Source organism: Meriones unguiculatus, chromosome 6 (assembly GCF_030254825.1).
Source record: "Meriones unguiculatus strain TT.TT164.6M chromosome 6, Bangor_MerUng_6.1, whole genome shotgun sequence".
NCBI classification, from domain to species: Eukaryota; Metazoa; Chordata; class Mammalia; order Rodentia; family Muridae; genus Meriones; species Meriones unguiculatus.
This window is the reverse complement of record NC_083354.1, coordinates 72016143-72033696: the sequence shown is the minus strand read 5'-3', so window position 1 is coordinate 72033696 and position 17554 is coordinate 72016143. Positions and strand designations below refer to the sequence as shown.

The following is a 17554-nucleotide window of genomic DNA, read 5'->3' as shown; positions in this document are numbered from 1 at the left end:
AGGATTCTTTCCGCAGACTTTTCTAGATGAGGGGAGTGAGGTATGCAGCCTGGCATCTCCCCTTTGGCTCTGCTGCTGGACATAGAATCCCCGAGACGCTGGGATTTGCTGTTCTCATCCTGGAGATTTCCAGAGAAGAGAAGACACTAACAGAGCTCTCTCTCAATCTCTCTCTCTCTCTCTCTCTCTCTCTCTCTCTCTCTCTCTCTCTCATCTATCTATCTATCTATCTATCTATCTATCTATCTATCTATCTATCTAACATCTATCTATCTCATTTTTAGATGTCTTTTTTGTGCTGCAAATTGAACCCAGCAGTGTTGTTTAATTGGTTCTCAGACTGCTGAAAAGGCGGGACTCCTTTTTAGAGTATCATGTCCCCAAATTGTCACTGCTCTGTCTTTGAGTTTCTCCTGAGTTGCTGGTTTGGACAATCACCTGAGCATTGCTTTGCTTTTCCATCCCAGATTCCTGCTATCTTCCAAAACTAGGGATCTGCCCTGGGTGACTTTGATTTTGGGGACTAAAAAGACTAGAAAAGCAGTACCCTGGACTCATGCCCCCTTGCAGGATCTGGGCCTTTGGGAAGGATTTTGTTTGCTGGGAGATACCACAATATGTTGCTCTGAGCTGAACAGAGGAGAGACTGATCTAGAAATGTCGCTGTTAAAGGACAGCCCCATTGTCTTAGACAGGGCCACAGTTAACAAATGATTTTGTAAAGCTGGACTGAGGGCCTGCATGCCCCTGTGTACAGCAGGGGAAACCCCCACATAGGTGCTGCTTAGATCAGAACGTGGAGCAGAACCGTGTGGAACTGAGATTTGGGCTTCAATGGCTGAAAGGCTTCTCATCCAGCAGGTCTGGGGTGGGCCTGAGGCCTCACATCCCTTACAAGCGGTTAGATGATGTCCTGCTGAGGATCATTGGGCCACACTTGGGGGCCCTGCCTGAAGGGGTGTGCCCGTTTTAAAGGTACATCAGCTACCAATGCCTTTCCTTTCTTAGTGAGGAAGCTGAACACAAGTGACATCACTTTGGGGAAGTGTTCACTTTCTCTGGCTTGTCTGCCTTTCTGCAAGTTGAAGATGCAAGAGTAAGACAGCTGCCGCTGGTGGCAGGAGGCTCCAGCGCGTGAAGCACCGAGCAGGCACCAAACCTGGTGAGGGCCCTGCCACAAATACCATCTCTGCTTACATCATACCCTGAGGTCAACACGGAGCCACAGCGTACAAAAGGAAACAGGAGAGTGGAGCAAAACGGCTTCTGCGTGTGGCCCTGGTCCTAAGGAGGCAGGAGTCATCAACACACACCACGTTTTTTCAGGCTCTCTACTACAATAGTAGAAGCTGTTGTCAAAGGAATGAACATCACCCCGAATCCCAACTTGCTGTTATGCACTTTCCACTCTAAGTTGGCCAGATTGATCTAAGCCTGGCACAAGCCCTGTTTGCCTGTCTTCACAGATTTTAATTAAGAGAAAACACACTCAACAAGGCCCCCCCAACATGGTATCCGGCGCTTGCACCAGACTCCTTAAATTTGCATGCACAGCCTTGCCCACAATAGTGAGCAAGAGTGTGGGGCTCTTTCCCTCAAGGCCAAATCCTGGCTCATAGCTCTTCAGGGAAAACAAATAGTCATTCTTTCGCTTGCCAAAAATAGCTTACTAACCCATCATCTGCCCAGAAAACAAACGGAAAATAAAACGCAACCAATAGTCTCTCTGACACATGTTTATCTCCCATGAACAAGTAGGTGTCAGCACAAGCCCTGTATGTTACAGCGGAACAAACCTGTAGAATTCCAGTGAGCTCCATTGTGGAAAAACCAAGCCGATTTGTTTGTTTCTTCCTGCTTAAGTAACTAACTGCTTCATTTGGCATTATATAAAAATAGCACACTCCACTGTCAGCCCCTTCACTTATAATTCAACAAATAGTTATTGTGCATCTTTTTTACGCTGTGTACTCTTCTAGGCTCTGGGCATATGACAATTGGCAGAAACCAATCCCTCTCCTGTGGATCTCACTTAAACCTCATCACTGGCTTTATCCAGCCCTGTCATCTCCAAACAGAAAACCACACAAGTAAAAAAAAAAAAAAAAAAAATCTGTCAAGGCATCCAGCGGGAAGCAGCGGCAGCAGCTGGATCAGAACGTGTGTGTCCCGGCTTCTGATCTGGCCTTTTCCCCAACATCACGCCGCACTGAAAGGCGCCTTTTGCACAGTGGCGTGGGGTGCCCAGCTGGAATCTCTTCTCCTTAGGCTGCTGCCGGAATCAGTCTGCATTGCCGTCGGAACCTTTATTCTAACGCAATAATCTCAAGAGCATGGGCTCCGGGAGGTAGAGTCTGGGGTTATTTTCGCTGTTGCGTGTTTTGCTTTTGGAAACTGGAGGGACATTTAGGAGCTAAATAAAATCATCATTTTTATTTGATGAGTGAACAAACATGCCAGTTGAAGTTTAGAGTGAGGGAGAAACAGTAGTTCGTTCACGCATGCCTCCGGCCCCACCCAATAAATACGCATGCCCAGTGCTGGCTGACTCCCCATCCTGATGAGTCTGCGGGTGAGGGCTTGCTGCCGGGTTGCTTAGGGAGAGGCAAGGCCACTTCGTACCACTTCCACTGCTCTCCCCTTTGCCTAAGTCGTGACAGGGCCACCATCGTCATCAGGAGAATCTATAGTCCTCCACTGCCAGGGAAAAGGTCATACATGTGAAAAGCTTGAACACGGGGAAGCGGGTGAGAGGAAGGAAGCGCAGATCACTGCAGCATCATTCAGTTCTCTTCCCAAGCAGAGAAGTTTGGTCCCAAAGGAAGCCTTTCCCAGCAACGAAGGCTGGAAGGGAGCTGCCACTCGGTGCAGCTAAGATCTGCACTTCTGTCTTCAAGACGGATGGACGTTAGCATTCCAGCGTTTGTGTCATGTGAATGCAAGATTCAGAGTATATGTACTCCGTTTGCGCCCAACTTGGAAATTACAAGGGATAATCTCTTCGGATAGATCCTTGGTGTAGTATTGAGCAAAAATATACCAAAACAGCAGGAATTTTAGCCTGATCTCTCTGTCAAAACACAGGCCACCTAAGTGTGAACATACGACTCCGAAAACGATCACAGCTGACAGAGATTGGCTCATGTGCGTTCCTGAGCTCTGAGCTAACTGCTTCTCATCAACGATTTCACTTCAACCTCAGAGTGTATTGTACTAACGCAGTTTTACATTCGGAGGACCTGAACTCCACAATCAGTAAGTGACAAATTTTAAGTTCAAGCTCAATTTGTATCACTACATCCTGTACTTTTCATGTTGTGTTTGCTCTCACTTGAGTCACCCAGGCACACATAGCCCTGTGGGACACATACCATGACGTGATCTAAACTATATTTAATTGAGGGTGGGGCCGAGACTGAACGAAGAGCATGTACCTAGCACACACCCTAAGGTCAATCAATACCTAACACCCCCCAAATGCAAATGACACATTGGTAAGTTAGTTATTGGTACCATTTTAGCAAAAATTAATTAATAAGATGGTATGAGTTAAGTTTTGGATCGTTCCAAACTGGAATTTCCCTAATGCTATCCACAAGGAGACTATGCTGTCCCTAAAGAAGAATCACTCTGGAAATTTCCACAAATGCCAACGCGCTCTTTGGAGTTGAGTAAAAGATAGATTGAGAAGCAAGGAGCGAGGCTACTGTCTCTGAAGGATTTCTTTTCTCTGACTCTCCCGCACCCTACAGCTATGCTGTATCCAACAGCTCTCCTGGCAATGACTTCACTACCCCCAGTTCCTTAGTCTTAGCCACCAAGAAGGATCACAGTGAACATGGTCCCCCACTTCTGCCTGACCCTAAAGCCATTTTCCTCCCATCACATCGCATCTGAGGCTTGTTCTTGATAAGCAAAGCCCCATGCTGTTCTTTTAATCAGGCATGGCATTAATAATATCAGGAGAAATGAAACTGAAAGGAGACAAGCGGGATTGCGTGCAGCCTTGCATTTCTTCTGGGGTCACAATTGCCAAGTTCTAATGCAAAATGCCCAAGAAGATTGGTTCTGGAAGCTGCTGCCCTGAACTGTCAGGATGGGGTGGCCGGGTACGTGGTGGGGGAGCTGAGCACTACCGCTCACCACTGCTGTTACACTCATTTGCATCCATAAGTGGGCAGCTGCTGATCACTTCTCTTTCACATGCACATCGTGTTTTATGGGGATTCTAGGGAAAGTCTTTCTTTTAAAACAAGAAAAAAAAAATAAGCCTGTTAATGAAAGAGCCCCTACATTAACCGTCCAATTTGCTCAGATTTTTCTCAGCTTCATTTAAGATGATGGCTCATTTTCAAATAGATTAATCACTCAATTGTGGTTAAAACACAATCTGGGCAAATTAATTTTAAAATGTCTAACTACTTTTATTATGCTCCTCATAATAAAAGTTGAATAAAGGTTGAAGCTCCTGAGGACTTCAACCGTATATACCGTAGAAACGGACAGTTTGAGAAGTGTGTGTGGCCTTCTCCTCATGCAGCACCTCATTGGATTAAATTATTATTAGCAGCCGTGCCCCAGTCTTGGCTTGACCTCGCTGACCTATTTTTGACAACACGATACTGGCTCCCTCTTGGCTTGCCATAATAAGTTCTTGGTAACAGTATCCTCTCTAACAAATGCAATGGAAGCAAATCAGACATTTAGACATTAGTAGCACACTGTATGTAAGCCTGACTACCGTGCTGTGTTCTCTTTGGCGCTGAGGAAAGCAGGCTCTGAGTGACTGTTTTTCAATTGCATCCGTGGCTTGGTTTCTCATTCTCCCTGACACAAGCAATCAATCTAAATCCTCCCTTTCCAGTCACACACTGATTTCCAAAACTAAAGCTATAAGCCCTCAAATCCCTGCCTTCCTTTGTGTCGCACAGGACTCTGCTCGTCCACAGTGGACAGGACATTTACATTTAACCCACAAGTGGCCCCCACCCCCTCCGAGCCCCCCACATGCAGCACCATTTCCCAGAGGTGTCCCTTCCTTTCCCTCCTACTCCAGCAGCAGAGCTACAGCCACACATGAACAGTTCTCTTTGGGGAGGTAGAGTACAGAATGGAAAGAAGAAAAGCAAGAGAAGGGCACCTCAAATCAGGCAATATAACACTCCTGAGCAAATCACAGCTCTCAGCAGATGCCCTGAGAGGGCTCCAGGATGCTGTCCTGGGGAGCAGTGGTCCCCCAGTGGGGTGCACCACATGGACCCTTGGCTCCTAGTTCACCCAACCAAGTTGCCTGTGCCAAGACAATTCAGACTGAACACAGCGTCCTCAGCCCCAATACAATTCCATTTCCACTTCTGCCAGCCTCGGCTCTGCAAAGCCTTCATATCCTCTTCTGCAAAGAGGCATGAGCTTACACTCTGGGCCATCCATCAGTCACACCTTCTGATTAAAGAGCAGACCAGTTAGGTGGTTTCTGTGAAAGATGCCGGGTCAGCCTCCATCGAAAGAACATTGAAATGAAGGTAGAAAGGATTCTGTGTTCACTTACCAGCTCCTGAGGGCTGTGGCTGCAGCCCCACCGCTTTACCTGGTCTCTGGCTGTCTCTTGCCTTTCCCTCTCTCTCTCTCTCCCTCTTTCTCTTGTGTACAGATTGCAGGGAACTTAAAGAACTCGCAGGGACAGTGTTTCAAATGACTTAAGAAGGAGAACAGGAACAATACTTCGTTCTCTTTTTCTCAGATGAGTACCTTCGGGAAGAAGGAAGGAAGGGAGGGGAGAGGGCGGAAGTCAACAACCCTTCGCTTTCCTGAAAAAAATAAGGAAACAGAAGATAGACATCTCATTTTCTCTTAAACAAAATGTTGGAGGGGGGGCTGCGGTGGGAGAAAGAAAGAAAGAAAATCTTTACAAAAAAAAAAAAAAAAAAGAAGAAGAAAAAGAAGAAGAAGAATTCCTCAAATAAAATATGCTCTCTGCCCTGGGAGCTTTCATGAGATGAAAACTCCTGAGTGGCCCTGTCCTGTCCAAACAAATGCAGGTTCTCCTGGTCGCAGCCTCTGGTATCTGGCTTGCAGAATTGACACAGCCCAAAAGGAACAAATCATGTCATGTCGACTCGGACTTTCAGCCGGGCAAAGTGTGGGCTGCTGCGCTGACCAAGGGGAACCTGCATCCTTTAACAAAGGGCATGTGGCTGGCCACCCTGGCCTTTTGGGTTTTCCTAGCTGTTTGGAAACACCACCAATGCTACAGAGCCTTGGCTGACTCTATGTTCTCCAAGCTCCTCATGATCAAACAGCGGATTTCTACACTGCCCCACTGAGCTCTGCGCAGGGCGCCAAGACCAGTCCCATCTTTGCTGACGGATGGCGAGAAAGGAAAACAAGCCACTTAGCGCAAGGCTGCCAGTCATAGTTAATTCCAACTGCTGTTTACACTGCCCTGTCCTCCTTGGATCTAGTCACCTCTGGCACACTGGAAGAAAGGTGCTAAACTGTTTTGAAAATACTGTGAAACAGCTAAGGTCTTAGATAAATCAATCTCTGTTTTTGAAACAGGATGGGAAGGTTGGGTAGAAGCAGAGAAGAATGGAGTGAGCATACTTTACTAAAGATGGAGCTGGGCTCAGTGGTCAGGTCTGGGCTCTGTGAGGGATGGCTGCATTTACAGAGGGATCCGCTGCTAACTCATCCAATTAGCTTTGTGAGTCTTGCCCCCCCCAATTCATTCAGTTAAGACCATTGTCATTGTCACCACAAACAGGAAGCAGCCGTTGTGTGGGTCTTTGCAGTGGCAGAAGAAACGCTGCTCATAAGCTGCTTCCTCAAGGAGTAGAGTAAAGAGTATACCTGATGGATTGCCCCCGGAAAGGTGAGTTCATGGAAAGTGAGGCTTGGTTCAGAATTACTAAGATACTTTAAGTAGGTACTATGGTCTACAACATTGAGTGTTTATCTTACATTTTTTTTTGTCTATATCTTTGTCTCTGTCGATCTGCCCACATATATACCTGTCTGTCTGAATGTGTGCAAGATGAGAGATAGCATGTAAGAATGCTAGTCTGGATGTTTACAAGAACTGGGAGGACCTTGTTCTTGGCATTTTGCATGCACCCGACTCTGGCACAGAGACTCTTGCCATGAATGACCCTGTCCCCATAGGTGAGAGCACCAACAGCCAGCAAAGCTAGCTCTGCCCTTCAGCCACACTCACACAAAGCAGTGCAAAGCAAGCATTCATCTGCCTGAGTCCTCTCCTGTGCCCTTGCCCTCTGCTGGCCTTCCTCTGCATTCTGCCTGTGCAGGGAGGGAGGGAGGGAAAGAGAAAATGGAAAGCCAGGGAAGCAGGAGAAGGACACCAGAGAACAAAGGTGGCAAGGATAGAAGCAGAGGCCTTCACCGGGGAGGCGGCATCGGCAAATCTGAGGGGAATGAGGCTTTGGAGCACGGAAGCTTGCCATACAAGTGGGTCCTGAAAGGGGTGAGTGGGGAGCCAGAGGGAGAGAGTGGCCTCGGTGGTCACAGGAACACAGAGATGGGGACAGACAGGAGCCCTTGCAGCCAAGAACCCTTCACCATGCAAAGGTGTCACACCCCATGGCCCTTCCTAGCTATTCTTCTTGCAGCCTCAGGCCAGGCCAGGCTGCCCCAGGAGTCCAGTCCCAATCCAAAGAATTTTCCTTTCAAGTCTTCAGAATGTGGGGACTGTCACGTTGGACCTTGTTGTTTTCTCAGTGCTAGCTGACCCACCCAAGAGTGCCTGGGCAGGGATGTGTCCATTCTGTGTGCTGTGCTTTGAGTCCAGGCACCAACTTCTATGAGGGATGGGCCTCCCTGTTGTTGCTCCATGCAGACACCTGGCTGTAACAGGTTCTTCCTCTTTCTCTGTGCTGCCAGTCATATAGAAAGTCACCTGATTCTCATCCAATCACCCACTGAGTGTCAAAAACTGAAAACTCCTCAGCCCCTCCCATTAGGCCTCTGAGAGAGATCTGAGTCAGCCCCTAAGCTCTACTGAGGCCTGGAGGCTGCTCTGAATCGCACCAAGGTATCAGGGAATGGCACCTCTGCCGAGCCAATGCAAGGTGCATGTGTGGCATGGATGTAACCTGGGCATGGTCACCATAATCTCCACATGGCATGGCTCATTGCAGAGACCATTTGAGTTGGCCAGAAAGGGCTGCAGGCCCATGGGATGGGAGAAACAATTGTGAGACCAAAGCAGTGACCTAGCAACCCAACATCAGAACCAGCTTCCTGTCACCTCATGTGCACCCATCTCACAGCTTCCCAATTCTAAACCATCCGAACTTGGATATCTCCAGCTATGATGACAAGAACTCCAGAGCCTTTTGTTCACCCTTGGGGGCAATTTAGTCCCAGACCAGGGAGGTGGGGCGCCACAGTGGAGGTAGGATTGAAACAGAATGCACATTCTAAAAAGTGTACCAAAGCTTCACATACTGGCCAGTGAAACTCCAGAAATGCATCTGCCCGAGCGATAAGTGCTCATGGCCAGAAGCAGGGCTTCTGTGCTCCTCCCACATCTGTCCTCAGAGGACATCATCTAGACGGCTAACGCCAGGCATGCAGACCTGCTTTTGAAGTCGCATAAAGTATGAAGCTAGCTTTTGTTTATCTTCTTGGGGTTTCTCAGCCTGACATTTTCTAGATCCTCCCCAGGGCTGAGCACACTCACACTTCACTCCCATCTCCTTGCTGCCTGGTACTCAAGTGGGGCTACACCACAATTTACATGTCTGCTTTCCTGACAACGGACTTTTGGGTCATTTCTAAGTTAGGGCATCGCATCTGTCCCTAGCAGATGTCTTCTTAAAGGTCAGAGGCAGGACTCATTTCTCTCTTGGAAGAGAGTCTTCCCCAGTGACTCACTGTTTTCTGTTGGTTGTTTGTTTGGTTGGTTAGTTGGTCGTTTTGACTTCCTTGGCATCCAGGTCCTCGCACATGGGATATGTGACATCAGGTTTCCTTTTTTTACTATATGAATCTGGTTTGAGGACATGGTGATACCTTGGAGATGCTGGCAGAGTGCCCAAGAGGTTTGAAGGGGCTATCAGGGTGCTGTTCTCATTTTCTGCAGGAAGCTGAAGAAGATGGCTCCTGATCTCCAGTCCCATGTCATGGACTTTCTCTCCTCTTGGGGTTCTGTGAACAGTGTGTCTCTACTGCCCTCTGGGTTCCATGTGGACATACAGAGTCCTACCATCTTAAAGCTGGTACCATCTTAAAGTCCTACCAACCTGAAGGGTTGGTCAGATCCCCAGCCTTGAAACATCTTTGATTAATTGTCTTTCTCTTGCCAAGCCCTGATGTTTTTTAAGACCCAACTCTCAAAACCATGAGAACATTCATTTCTATCTTCCTTTTTAATTTTAGTTTTTCTGTTTTGGTTTCCTGAAAAGTGATATGAAGATTTCATTGAACAAGTCATTGGGGGAAGGAAGTCTATTATGTGCGTCATATATGCATTTGCATGCATTTGTAGCGCACTGGGCACAGCACTGTTTGCTTTGGCATGCCAAGACCTACCTAAGAGCACAGCAGTGAAGTAGGTGCTTCCACCGCCCATCCCTCTGTGGTTGAGAAAGTGTGGTCATGACACTCACTTCAGCATCATTCCATCAGTAAGAGCTCAAACCTCATGGATTCTGGCTCAGAACCCAAACTTTAAGCTATGGAACCAAGCGGCTTTGCCCTCTACGAAAGCATTACCTGTCAAGTCGTAAAAGCATACTGCATGTTCTGTAAAATTGGAGAATCTGCGCTTTATACGGTAGAAGAAAAAATGCATGGCCCAGAAGCTGACTAGGCAAACATATACTGAGCAAGTCTATGTTCCAGAAGGCTCCATGCGCTGAGCCATTAACATGTTTCTGGATTTTGTTTGCCTGGTGGAGGAGAGAGCCTTTAAGTAAATTAAACAAATCATGCCTAACCAATGATCGTTGCTTAGATAGAGTCTTTTCCAGGGAAAACTGCATGTCAGAAGCATGAGCCAAGCAAAGTTGGTGATGGGACACTAGGTAAGGACAGCATGGTAGGTCTCTGATTCAGACTTTGTTCTCGGTCACAAGAAAAATGGAAAACCATGAAGCTTTCACACAGGGATGGGATCACCACATAGGCATTTGGTCACTGCACAAAGGCGGGCTGTGGAGAAGCGAGGGTAAATGTGGAGTATTGGCTACGTCGCTGATGTCCTGGTGGGGACTATCAGAAGTTCAGCCAGCCTTGCCAATTCCTGGACATAGGGTAACCGTGACAGCTTGAGAGCTGTGTTTGATAGGTTGTATGACAAGAGAATGAAGATAGGCAATGTGTGGTGTAAACATAAGTATCTTATGAATGTCTGTCAAATAAGATCTTCCACCACAACTCAAATCCATCCCCATTTTCAAAGCTCAGTACTTAATCTGCCTTTATTCTGCTCTGATCTCCTCTCTGCTTGCCTTTCTCTTAGTGTCTCGGTATGTATTCTTGCGCCTAAGTTTATCAATACTCACCGAACAGAGTTGTAATGCCTAGTGCTGTCATCAGAAAGCTATCAAGCATTCCTAAAGATTGCCAGAAAGTGGTGGGTTATAATGACATACTGAAAGTCAGTGGAACTTTAGAGTTGAAGAGAATACACAATAGCTATTTCACGTCAGAATCAAGGTTGACATTTTGTAAGCAAACTCTACTACACATGGTGGATTAGTAGTTTATAATTGAGCACACATAGCCGTGCTCATCCGAGACTAAGGAGGAAAAGAAAGAGAAGGAGGAGGAGGAAGAAGAAGCAGAAGTAGAAGAAACAGAAAAAGGAGGAGGAGGAGGCAACCAAACTCAGCTTCTCTGACCACACCTTATACCTTCTTAAGCACGTGGGAGCTGTGTAGTGGTGGCACACGACTTTAATCCCAGCACTTGGGGGGCAGAGGCAGACGGAGCTCTGTGTGTCCAAGGCCAGCCTAGTCTACAGAGGTACACACACAAGCAAGCCCGTGTCTACCTCTGTCCTCTAACTCAGTTCAATACGGATGTATGTAGACATATGTCATACAACCTACCAACATATCTCTCAAGCTCTATCTAGACGGTGTCTACATAGAAAACACACTTGGTCTCAGAAGGTGTGAGCTCGACGCCCGTGAGCTTGCTCACTGTTTCAGGTACCAGCTTCAAAGCTTCAGGTTGTTTCACGGATGTTTTTAACCAACTTCCTGTGAACTGGGTTTCCTCATAATCCTCTCCTTGGCTTAAATAATTTGTCAGAGCAGCCTTCAGAACGCAGGAAAGCATCAAGCTCTGTCTACTACTCTGTTTTATGAAGGATGTTACAGAAAATGCCTATGAACACCAGGTGGAGATGAGTAGGAATAAAACAGAGCCTCCTTCCACGCTCTCTAGGAACCTCTGTGGCAGGCCACCTGCAAGCTCTCAAATCCACGGGAGCCTCATTTATGTGATCATGGTTAAATTGCTGGGCACTGGTGGACAACACACACACACACACACACACACACACACACACCCTTCTGGGCTTCTGATACCTAGTATGAGCAATATGAGATAGTTCATCCCTATCTGCAGTCTAAAAGTTAACTGGGTGTGTTTTCCAGGCACAGGTCAGTGCTCATGTCCTCCAGTATTCACATCTGTAATTCCGAAGAGCCAACCCTGGGGCCTTCTTCCAAGGTTGCAGGCCTGTCTTCTCCTTACAAGCTCTCTAGGAGCATCCCAGAATCTTCTGTATCTATCATACACACACGCTTCTTTTGTAGACATTAAACCGGCTGACAGCTCCGTGTCATTATTTTCACTGATGCCACATCCTTCATTTTGTCGTTGCAGACAGAGGACACAAAGGGAATTGGCTCTAAACCTTGGCCTGATCTGGGCCTCAAAGCTGGCTGGCTTGTGTGTTGCTCTATGCTTTCATCACCAATACTTGTTCATTCAGAATTCTAAGACCTATTAACTAAGCCCCAGAGAAAGACCCTAGGTCACAGATACTCTGATAAAACTCAGTTTCTTTTCTCAGTCTTCTGAAATTCATCTCAGAAGGGTCAAGTTCCTCTCTTCTTCAAAACTATTATTTTGTCTCATTAGCTCTAGACTATATTTGAATATAAATGCAAATACGTGAATGAGTCAAGCAGCTAACAGAAATGTGAAAAATGATGTTCATGTGTGAACCAAGAGGATGTGAGGGGAAGTAGGGTTAATTGAGGAGTTGTTGTGAGCCATCATAGATGGTCTGTAGTGTGATGAGAACTTATTATTTAAAAATCAAAAGACAGAAATAAGAACTTCTATGCAGAAGGCCTCTTTTTAAAATGTCAGAGTCACAGATAATTTCTTTAAATATTATGGAACTATCACTATTTTTGTTGGCTATAATGAGATGGTGGTTTTGCTTTAAAAATATGAGGTAAAATATTAATAGATAGAATGTTATTGGGTGCTGGAGAGATGGCTCAGTGGTTAAGAGCATTGGTTCTTGCAGAGGACCGGGGTTCAGTCCCAGCACCTACCTACACAGCAACTCACTGTCATCCACAATTCTTGCTCCAGAGGATTTGACCCCCTCTCCTGACTTCTGCATGTACCAGGCACGCATGTGGCACACAGACACACATGCAGACAAAACACCCATACACACTAAATAAATCTATTTTAATTAAAAATGTTACTATGCCTGTAATGTGTTAAGAAATTCCCTAAAAAAATAAATTCTAACATAAGCAGACTCTTAAAATATGCCCACAAATTCTTTGATATTTATTTGTTCAAAAACACCCAATTCCCCACCCTTTCCTTGTGGTAGGACTCAGTGATTTATTATTATTTTTTATTTAATTTAATTTTTTTTTAGGTACAGTTTATTCACTTTGTATCCCAGCTGTAGTCCCTTCCCCCAACCCCTCCCAATCCCACCCACCCTCCCTTTTCTTCTCCTATGCCCCTCCCCCAGCCAAATGATAGGGGAGGTCCTCCTCCCCTTCCATCTGACTATAGTCTATCAGGTCCCATCAGGACTGGCTTCATTGTCTTCCTCTGTGGACTGGTAAGGCTGCTCCCCCCTCAGCTGGTTTATTCTTAGTGAAAAAGAATTAGGCAAAGTGACAGTGAGGGGCCTAGAGGACAAGGTCATTAAAGGCACCAAGGTGTCTCATCCTCACACTCCTGTCCTGTTGCTTGCCTGGGGGATGAGCTGCTTGTCACAACAGCCAAGCAATCTGTGGACCACACCAGGGCCGGTGGAGGCCGTCTGCTAGCTGCACTGATTGTGTCATCCGTGGTGCCTCCAGGTGACAATAGCCTTCCAGGCCCAGCCATTCCCGCTGTATCCTCATGACAGGTCCTGAGACAAAAGACCTGCACATTCTGAATTCCTGATCCACAGAATCTATAAAGTCAGAATTACTTGTCTCCATCCATTTGCTGCTGTATATGTAAAAGAAACTTCATTCAGCTCATGGTTCTACCAGCTGCAGGTCCAAGCTTGGGCAGCGTTGGCAGAGACCTTTCTCCGTCTCAGCATGATAGGAAACCGGAAGAACAAGCAGGCACATTTTGGGGAGACAGACCACAGGGGAGGCCTCGAGTCATAACAGCGCAGTCTTGAGGTGGCATATCCAGTCCTGAGAGAACAGTGTTAATCCACTCAGGAAGGCGGGTGCCCCGTGACCTAGTCACCCCTGAAGGCCCCACTGCCTTATATTATGGCCACACTGGGGACTAACGTTCTAACACAGAAGTTCTGGGGATCTAGTCACATCATAGCAGTGATTCTGTTTTTGTTTCTATCCCTGCTGATTTTAGCAGCAAGTTTTGGTGCAATTTGCTGTGCAGAAGATGATAAGGAACATGGTAAATTCCCAGGAGGCTTCAAGTTGTGGGCTTTCGGCTTGAACTTTCCAAACCAAATGCCCAGCTGACAATCTTAACCATCTGTATCCTGAACCCCAACCAAGGGAGGCGGAGTTCAATCTTCTCATAGTTCTCAAGCACACGACCTATGAGACAAGAGGTGGGTGCAGCGGGGACCCTGGGGAGAGGACAGACCACCGCTCCTGCCATCTTCTTGCTGCTTTGTTTTGTCTTCTGCATCTGCGGGGTAGCAGTGGGAGGAGGCGAAGTCTAGGCGCGTTCTTTTTAAGTGTCTTTTCCTGGTAGCTTTTAAGTTGTGACAGAATTATTAATCTGCTTTATAGAGCACAAAGCATACACCCATTTCATGCACACCAGTTAGCACGCAGGAAGGCAGGTGTTAGAAATCTGTCATTTTCTGAATAGGGGGAAAAAAAAAGAAAGAAAACATCTGTAGAGCCCTTTGTCCAAAGGCTCATAGTACTTAAAATTGAGTATAGACAACAGAACATAACTTTCATGGGAATTGAACTGGGCTGTCTGTCCAGTGTCAAGAAGTCACTTCTGGCCGCACGCTACCCCATAACCATTTTTGTTGAATGACTGACTGAATCAAAAATAAAAATGACAGCAGAAAAGAGAGGGATAGTGGAGTTCTGTCCTCCGGCCATTTTCCCTGACTCCCCTTCCGTCCCACTCCTGAGGTGCCACTGGTTCTGAGCCACCTGCGTAGCAGACTGAACCTCCTTGGGAAACAGTTTTAGATCCAAGGAGCATGTTCAGATCTGCCATCTGCCCCCATCTTTCCTGTACTGGCCGTGAGGCCCTGGCAGGAGCCGCCACTATTCTTTGGTTCTTATTTCTTCTTCTTCCAGCCTTAATAGCACAGGTTTTGTAACTCTGGCCCAGGCTTCCTCTTCTTTTAATACCCACTCTGAAGGAGGCAATTACCACTTGTGCGGGGCTTTGAAGCTAACAAATGGGATCCCTCGGAATGATGTGACCAGAGGCACACAGCTTGGCAGGTGACCTGCTATGACTGATGTTCAAAGCACCTGTCAGTGAATGGGAGGTGGCCCGCACAACAGAGCCAGCCAAAAATAACGCAGGAGGTGAAGAGAGAAACAACAAGAAGAAAGCGCCACAGTGGGGCAGCCTCTGGGGTCACCGCGTCTCCCTTGGTCTAACCTCCTCTTCCCTCCCTTCCTCCACCCAGTCCTCAAACGACCCCCGCCTTCCTCCTCCAGAAGAAAAGTTAAAAGCTTTCTTTTAGGAACAGAGAGGATTGCCCAGACTTCTGCTGTTTACCTTTGGTAGGACAGCCATTGGTGGCGAGTTCAAACACAGGAAAAGACCTCTGGCCACAGGAAGAGCTGCAGACCGGCTGGTAGGCTGGCCCTGGCCCTGCTGGGTCCTCAGTCTCCAGGGAGGTGCTCAGCTCTGGGATCTGACAGCAGGCCCTGGTGCCCGACCCGAGGCATCCAGCCTCCCGCTGCTCCTTGGAGTATTTCCTTCCCTTAGGGATACTGCTAAAACATAATGCGGGTGAGAACTGCAGAGGCGGGATTGGGGTGACGATAAACAAAACACCATTACCTTTCCCAGTTTGTGTGTGTGTGTGTGTGTACGGTGCCGGGATCCCAAAATAGCAAAGTCAGGAGTTATGTTCGACAGTATCCCATTTCTTTCCAATCTCTCAAACGGGAGACTCCATTTACTAAGGAGGCCACAGTCTTCACAACGGGGTGATAACCCCGGGAAACTGACTTCTCTGCAGCTCCCTCCAGAGCTGTGATTTCTTGGGGAAAGGGTGGGGAGGCTTCCGCCCTCTGGCAGTTCAAAGCTGCTGCTCAGGAAGCCTCCCCTGGAGGAGGGATGCGCCAAACTGTGGAGAAGGGAAGGGAGCCACTAAAGACAATCGCTGTGAAGGACTCAGAGCCTCCTGGGCTTTCCCCATTCTGCCCCAATTTCTTTCCTCTGATTCCATCTCAAAATCCCCCCTGGCTTCAAGAAACACAAGACTTTTTGGACAGGTCATTTTCAAGCTGGTCACCAGGGTCTCACTTCCCTCTCCCTGGTTTTCCTTTTATTTCTTCTTTCTTTCTTTTTCTTTCTTTCATTCTTCCTTTCTTCTTTCTTTTTTTTTTCTTCTTTCTTTCATTTTCTTTTTCTAGACAAAGTTTCTCTGTGTGATCCAAACTGACCTCCAATTCGCAATGCCCCTGCCTCAAGCTTCTCAGGTGATGGGACCTGAGTCATTATTTGTTTCAAGAATCATTACTCTGTCTTCCAACAGGCTCACAGCTTCCTGCTGCCCTCGAAAGTGCTCCTCTGTCAGAATGGAAGTGAGGAGCTATGGATATCCTCCCAGACTGTGCTTGCCTGATGCCCATCCATCCCTTCGTGTTTGGTGTCATGAGGAGGAGTGGCGTTTCTCTCATCGACCCACTCAGGAAACTCACCTAGCAGCCTTTCACCTGAAATGGGATGGAGAACGTCTTTGTTCCTCTAGCCGTTTGCCTTAACTCAGCTTTTAGCACTTTACCCCAGAGATCTGCCCTTTCTCCTGTTTTGCTTGAGATTGTCTCTCCTTTAAAAATTTTTTTTTTGAGATTTTATTTAATATATGAGTGCTTTACCTGAACATACATCTGTGAACCATGTGTGTGCAGTGTCCTTGGAGGTCAGAAGGGGACATCAGATGCCTTGGAACTGGAGTTACAGACAGCTGTGAGCTATCAAGTGGGTGCTGGGAGTCAAACCCAGGTCCTCCAGGTCCTCTGGAAGAGCAAGCAGTGCTCTTGGCCTCTGAGCCATCTCTTCAGCCCCTCTCCTCGCTTTGGTATTGACTTTCTCTACATGTGGATATTTTCAGTTTCAAGAAATAAATGCCTCAAGGTTTCAGATGAGTAAGACTGTTAATAATAACCACTCATACATGGATACAAACATGCTGAGGGGGGGAAACACAGCAGAAATAACAAAGAGACCCAGGAGCACCGGAGATGGCAGCTGCTGGGGTCCTTAGTCAACCATAAAGACTGATGAATGACATAAATCAATAGACCCAGGAAGGCGAGCATGTCGACACATGGCACTGGCCAAGGCAACATACTGAAGCCACAGGAAACTGATGGAGAGTGTGTGCATATGACAGAGGACACGCTACCTTCAGAAGTGTAAAACAGCTGATTTCTCCAACAATGGAAGGTAAAGGCAGTAAAACTATATAATCAGCACAGTGAAAGAAAACTGACGCCCATTGAGAACCCTAAAACTTTATTACCAGAAATTCCATTATCATTTGTTTAAATGAGTCTTGAAAGTCCTGGACCTTATACTTAAGAGAGAAATGAAAGGATCCAGATGAAAGGCCCAAAGCCCAAGGCCCAAGGTACAAAAATAAATAAAGACAAACAAAACAAAAGTCTCTTTTGGAATTTAAAAAATTGCCTAGAATTATAAGTTGATAAGTAGCAAATTGGTTTGCAATGTGAGCAAATGGGTTTAAAGCATTGATGTTACCAAACTAGATGGAATGATGTAAAGATTAATATTCATATTACATTTTGGTAAGTTAATGCAGTTTTAAAATAAAATAATAATAGAAACCATAATTTTAGACTAGCTACCAAAAAATAGATAATTCTAAAATAGCAAAATTTCTAAACAAATA

The 17554-nt window shown here is 46.6% G+C and overlaps 1 protein-coding gene and 1 long non-coding RNA gene across 2 annotated transcripts in view; one reads left to right on the top strand and one right to left on the bottom strand.

The window, feature by feature from the left end:
- Znf366 (zinc finger protein 366) overlaps positions 1 to 5730 on the bottom strand; it is a 67803-nt gene extending 62073 nt beyond the window's left edge. The window contains exon 1 of the mRNA XM_021644119.2: positions 5549 to 5730. The gene's annotated coding sequence lies outside the window, so the exon portion shown is untranslated. The remainder of the gene's footprint in view (positions 1 to 5548) is intronic.
- On the top strand, positions 2575 to 17277 carry LOC132654705 (uncharacterized). The gene is made up of 4 exons (XR_009592399.1): positions 2575 to 3255; positions 6764 to 6871; positions 13831 to 14038; positions 16175 to 17277. It is a non-coding gene; the product is annotated as an uncharacterized LOC132654705 (long non-coding RNA).
- The last annotated feature ends 277 nt before the right edge of the window (positions 17278 to 17554 follow it).